The sequence below is a fragment of the Malania oleifera genome, chromosome 4 (genome assembly GCF_029873635.1).
Source record: "Malania oleifera isolate guangnan ecotype guangnan chromosome 4, ASM2987363v1, whole genome shotgun sequence".
NCBI classification, from domain to species: Eukaryota; Viridiplantae; Streptophyta; class Magnoliopsida; order Santalales; family Ximeniaceae; genus Malania; species Malania oleifera.
Window position 1 is genome coordinate 38,557,072 of NC_080420.1, and position 6,000 is coordinate 38,563,071.

At 39.1% G+C, this 6,000-nt stretch overlaps 1 protein-coding gene across 4 annotated transcripts in view; it reads right to left on the minus strand.

Annotated features, from left to right (window-relative positions):
• LOC131154593 (protein SPIRAL1-like 2) overlaps positions 1–3,301 on the minus strand; it is a 93,198-nt gene extending 89,897 nt beyond the window's left edge. For 2 of the 4 annotated variants that reach the window (XR_009136520.1, XM_058107499.1), the window contains exon 1: positions 3,113–3,301. The gene's annotated coding sequence lies outside the window, so the exon portion shown is untranslated. The remainder of the gene's footprint in view (positions 1–3,112) is intronic. The other 2 variants (XR_009136521.1, XM_058107500.1) reach the window with 2 other exon arrangements.
• Between the last annotated feature and the right edge of the window lie 2,699 nt (positions 3,302–6,000).

Consider the following 6,000-nt stretch of genomic DNA (forward strand, 5'->3'; position numbering starts at 1 on the left):
CCCCTAACCACCCAACAATGAAAAAAGAGATGAACATTAGTTGTTTGCCTCACAGCACAGCATGAGAGCTTTATGAGGTCTTCTTATTCGCACCAAGTCACTCATATTAATCTTTTAGTTGTTGAAAACAAGAGTCCATAAGTAAGCTAAGATCTTAAAAGGAACCTTTACTTTCCAAACAGCTTGCTCAAATGAAAAGGGCTAGGGTTGAAGATTTACGAGATAATTAATAAAATACTTTGAAGAGAAAGACCCCAAAGAATGTCCAATCCAATGCCTTGCATCCCCCTCAAAGTAGGAGAAAAAAAAAATCCAGCACAACCAATAAAGAAGGAAGCTCATCAACATCTCTTCCATTGAGACTCCTACATAAATGAACCCCCCACACCACACCCCCCCGCGCGCGCGCGGATAAAGTGAAAAACTAAAATTGGTGCATTTATGAACTGTAGATAGTCTAAGCAAACGCAGCATTGACAGCTCCTACTATGTCTCACACACCCAAATATCCTCTCAGAACTGAATTCGATCTCCATTATCCACTTTAAGATGAGTAAGAGGAAAGAAAAGACAAGCTACCTAGGAAACAAACTTCCACGGGCTTGCATAGGTAACATTGGCACTCCTCCTACTACCCCACCCATTTCGTTAATCCCGAACTTGCTCTTTAGAACGTGATGCCATAAGGAGTTGACTCTAAGGAAAACTCCATAACCATTTTCCAAATAAATAGATGTTTTAGAAACCACATGAGCAAACCCTAGTCCCCCTCAAATTTAGGCCTCTAACAACCTCTCAACTGACAAGCTGATCCATCTTACCCTCCCCAAAACCAGACCACAAAATATCTCCCTTAATTTTCTCCAAGGTCCTAGCCAACCTAGTAGGGGCTATAAGAAGTTAAGAACAAATTATACCAAAAGAAAAAAAGTTAGAAAATTTGCCTCATGCATATTGAAGCCATAGTTAACTATTTTAATAGAACTACAAACTGTTATAACAATAGAGACTCAATGTACCAACAACAAACAACAACAATCACCACCAAGCTTTATGTCCCACTACATGAATCCACTTCCGCCATTACGCATGAACTAAGGCAATATCCTAACAAGTGCGGGGCTGCCAAATCTGTACTCAGTATCTCAATCCAAGTTATTTTGAGTCTAACCCCCCCCCCCCCCCCCCTCTTATTACCACTAATATTAGCAACCTCGCTCCTCATCAATGCATTATTTGGTCTACATTGCAAGTACCCAAACCATCTTAAATGATCTTAACTTCTACACGTACTATGGCCTAACTTACCATGCAAGTGCTCATTCCTTAATTTTGCCTTTCAGAGTTACATTTAGCATTCTCATTTTAAGTAACTCTTACTTTTTGGATATGCTGTTTCTTTAGTTGCCCAAGGCATAGCTAGTCATATAGTTGTCATAATGAACTTTCCTTTCAATTTTAAGGGTGCTCTACAACCATACAACACACTCAACATACTTCCCCCTTTTACTTGACCTTTTTTAACTCTATGTATTACATTTTCTTCAGTTTCTCCTTTAGCTTGCATAATAGATCGACGGTATCAAGTCCACTCATGTCAATAATTTCTTGACCATCAAGTTTAATTTTTTTTTCTCGAATATTCCTCCTAAAATAATTAAACTTACATTTCAGATATTGTTTTATTTCAATGTATCCTAAAAGTTAAAACCTCTAAATTCTTAAGCTTCTGTCCAAAATTTTGAATAAGATTCTATAAGAGTCACACTCTCAATATAATATACTCAAGAACATATTATACATAAGAAATTCATGAAATTTTCTTTGTGTTGGTTTCATATATTATATATTATGTGCCATAATTTACTCAGGCTTGTGCCATGGACCTAGGCTCCAAGAGAACTTTACGCCTCAGTGCTCAGTATTAAAGATCATGAAGGCAGTGGACAGTGGTTATGAATAAAGGTGATGGTGAGTTTGTGATTCATTGGTGAGTGTTTTGAATCACAAATAAATGATGAATGATGTAAGGGATGGTAATAAAAGCATTAAAAAAAAAAGGTAGCAGTAACAAAGGACAATGAAACCTAGCAGTATTCAAAATACATATGGAAAGCGGTAGATTTTATGTCCAAATTCTTTTCCAAGATTAAGCACTGTTGAAATTTGGGTTTCCAAAAGAGTGTGAAAACAAGTAGGGCAGGACAAAAATAAATAATTTTGTAGTTGATCTACCTGACAAGTCTGTTTAAATGTCAGCAATGTTGAGATTTAAGAATACTCCCTCAAAAGAGGCATTGACAGAATAAAGTTTTATCTCACAAATCTCATCATGGTCCAATAAAAAAACCTTCAAAAAAGAAAATAAAAATCATTTCTGCAAGAATACTCTTTCATGATCCATCTGTTTCAGCTGTAAAGATTTTCGGGAAGTTTTATATTGACTGTTATAGCCAAAGCTAGACAAAATTCTCCCAAGATGTGTGACCATATGCCATAGAACATGAATGGAGCCTCAAAATATCACAGAATATCCTTCCATGGCTGTTTCTTTGGGAGAGATGGTTTTTTTTTATATCATATTCCCATTCTTAAGTTTTCATCATCTGCCTGCCAAATAAAAACCCAACTTAGAGGCACTGAGATCACACATAAGACAACATAGCCATATGATCACAGAATTGCAGGGCGGTCATTTCTAACCATAACATATCAGTTACAGAAAAATGCATGCCTTCAGTCTCAAGTATTCTCCTCAATCGACATGAGTTTCTCAAATTTCAAAAACAACAATAGAGTCAAGCTTAAATTTCCCTTTTCACTTTGTTTGGCAAACAAATGTATACTAAATCCGCCACATTGCAGATCCAAAAAAACAGAACGTCTCAATCCATCAGAGTCTCACGGAGGAAAGGAAAAACAGATCAACAAAGAAAAAATATTTCATTGACGAAGATGATGATACGAAAATTGGCATAAATCCAGTAAAGATGCAGAGAAAGCATCACATCAGTAACTATAGAGAATAAAAATTAAAAAATAAAATAAAATCATAAACAAATGCTGTCACGTAGATGCATCTGAATGAAGAAGCAGAGATCTAGGGTTGTACCCAAACGTTTGAATCAGATCTGAAGAGAAGATCTGCAGCCGAACTGGATCGCAGAGAAGACGGGAAGGGAACAGTGGGCGAGGGCAGGGGGCAAATGTTGTGTATGCATGTTGTATATAACTACAAAATGGGTGTTATAAAAAAATAATTTTGAATTTTGAATTTAAAATTTTAAGATAAAATACAAAAAGAAAAAGAAAAAAGGTCTGTGTCTTTGCCCAATTTTCATGTTTAATCATTTCCCTTTTTATTTGTCTTTTGCTTTTTGTTTTTAATATCTCATTAAACCTCTTGAAATATTTATTTAATAACAAACTAGTCATGGACTCACACTACGGGTTGATTCTACGACTTTTTTATTTTAAATTTTTTTAAAAAATTATAAAAAAATAATAAAGCGTTAAAGATTATAAAGCTATTTTGGGGTAATTGTGAATAATTGAAGGATATTTTTAGATAATTATAAATAATGCACTACATGCGTGCTCCATAACTTTATTTTTTAAAATCTTTAAAAAAGTATTGAGAATATAACAAAAAATTAAAGAGTATAAGGACATTTTGGGATAGTTGTGGATAGCTTTTTATTTTTTTTTATGACCCGGGGATTCCAACCACCATTGCACCATATTGGACACTCAAGTGCGGCACCGAGTCGTTTTGCTTTCATCCGAGCTGTTTTGGTCGTGTCCGTGGCTCCACTGACTTTATTTGAGTCGCCTATAATGCTGACGAGTCGTTTTTCTTTCATCCGAGCCTTTTTGCCCTTTTTCACGGCTCCACTGCTTTATCTAAGCCGCCTATAATGCTGCCAAGCCATTTTTCTTTCATTCGAGCCATTTTGGACTTGTCTGTGGCTTAATGGGCTTGTCCGACCAGCTTGATCCGGGCAACTCTTTAAGGCATTTTTCATGTCGAGTAGCTCTAATCCGAGCAACCCCAATTCGAGCAACTTTTGGAGGCATTCTTGGTGTCGAGCAGCTTGATTCGAGCAGCTCCAATCCGAGCAACTTGATCTGAGCAACTCCAATCCAAGCAACTTGATCCGAGCAGCTCCAATCGGAGCAGCTTGATCTGAGCAGCTCTTTAAGGCATTTTTCTCCTACCGAGTAGGCATCAATATGAGCAACTTGATCCGAGCAGCTCATTAAGGCATTTTTCATGTCGAACAGCTCCAAACCGAGCAGCTTGATCCGAGAAGCTCCTATCTGAGCAATTCTTTAAGGCATTTTTCATGCCGAGCAGGCTCCAATCTGAGCAACTTGATCTGAGTAGCTCATTAAGGCATTTTTTGTGTCGAGCAGCTCTAATTTGAGCAACCCCAGTTCGAGCAACTTTTGGAGGCATTGTTGGTGCCGAGAAACTCCAATCCGAGCAGCTCTTTAAGGCATTTTTTGTGCTGAGCAAGCTCCAATCCGAGCAGCTCATTAAGGCATTTTCTGTGCCAAGCAGTTTCCATCTGAGCAGCTTATTAAGGCATTTTTCGTGTCGAGCAACTCATTAAGGCATTTTTTGTGTTGAGAAGCTCCAATCCTAGCAACTTAATCCAAGAAGCTCTTTAAGGCATTTTTCATGCCGAGCAACTCTTTAAGGCATTTTTCGTGTCGAACAGCTCTTTAACACATTTTTCGTGCCTCATGATCTTTGCTCGTCGGCTGGGCTGTCTTGGGGCCTCATGAGCTTTGCTCATCAGCTGGGCCGATTTTCTTTTGCCTCATAAGTTTTTCTTATCAGTTGGGCTATCTTGGGGCCTCATGTGCTTTGCTCATTAGTTGGCCCTATTTTCTTTTGCCTCATGAGCTGTGCTCAAGAGTTGGGCTTCCTTAGGCCCTCATGAGCTTTGCTCATCAGTTGGGCCGATTTTCTTCTGCCTCATGAGTTGTGCTCATTGGTTGGGCGGTGTCTTGGGGCCTCATAAGCTTTTCTCATCTGTTGGGCCGTATTTTCAAGATTTCGAGATCTTCCTTGGGGCTTGTAGTTGTTTAAGGGGTAAGCACCTATTCAGGATGCACGCTTGTTTGGGATATGTACCTGTTTGGGATGCATGCTCGTTCGGGATATGCACTTGTTCAGGATATGTACCTTTCTTGGGATGTGTGGTTGTTCGGGAAGCGTGTTCGTACATACCAGTTCAATATATGTACCTATTTGGGATAAGCATCCTTCTTGGAATGCATGCTTGTACGAGACTTGTATATTTGGGCGCGGGGGGGGGGGGGGGGGGCCCCCTCGTTCGCACCTCCTAGTGATTCCCACCATCTTGCGAGGGGGGGGGGGGTTCGTTCGCACCTCCTAGTGATTCCCACCATCTTGCAATGTGTGCTTGTGAGATTTGTGCCAACTTCACTCTATAAAAGGTGTCTGCCTGTTCATTCTCTCCTTATCTCCAACGATAGTGTCTCTTACGTCTGCTAGGTACGCCCTTCCATCCTCCCCTTTTTGGAGTTTCTCTTTTTTTGTTCTCCTTGGCATTGTCTTTGTGTGTGTATTTAGATTATGGCTTTTTTCTTCATATGTTTTTCACGTTCTTCATGTGTTCTTCGAATGTTCTTCATAGTTTGTTGAAAGCTTGCCTTTTAATTCTCCTTTTTGAAAATCGTAGGTTATTTTTCCTTTTGACCTAGTCTATCTCCCTTTATGGAGTCCTTTGAGGCTCAGTACGCGCCCTCCACTAGTACAAGTAATGCTAGGTCGTACCTAACCCGAGAATATTTACGTGACCTACGCCGATTGTATTACATTCTAAACAATATCCAACTTAGGTTGTCTACCAGCTCTGATTCTGCTCAACATCCAGGCCCCAATGAAATTTGCCTATATACGGACTTTATTGAGCTTGGCCTATGACTACCTTTCCTCCCCTTTTCTCTTGATGTATTTCAATTCTA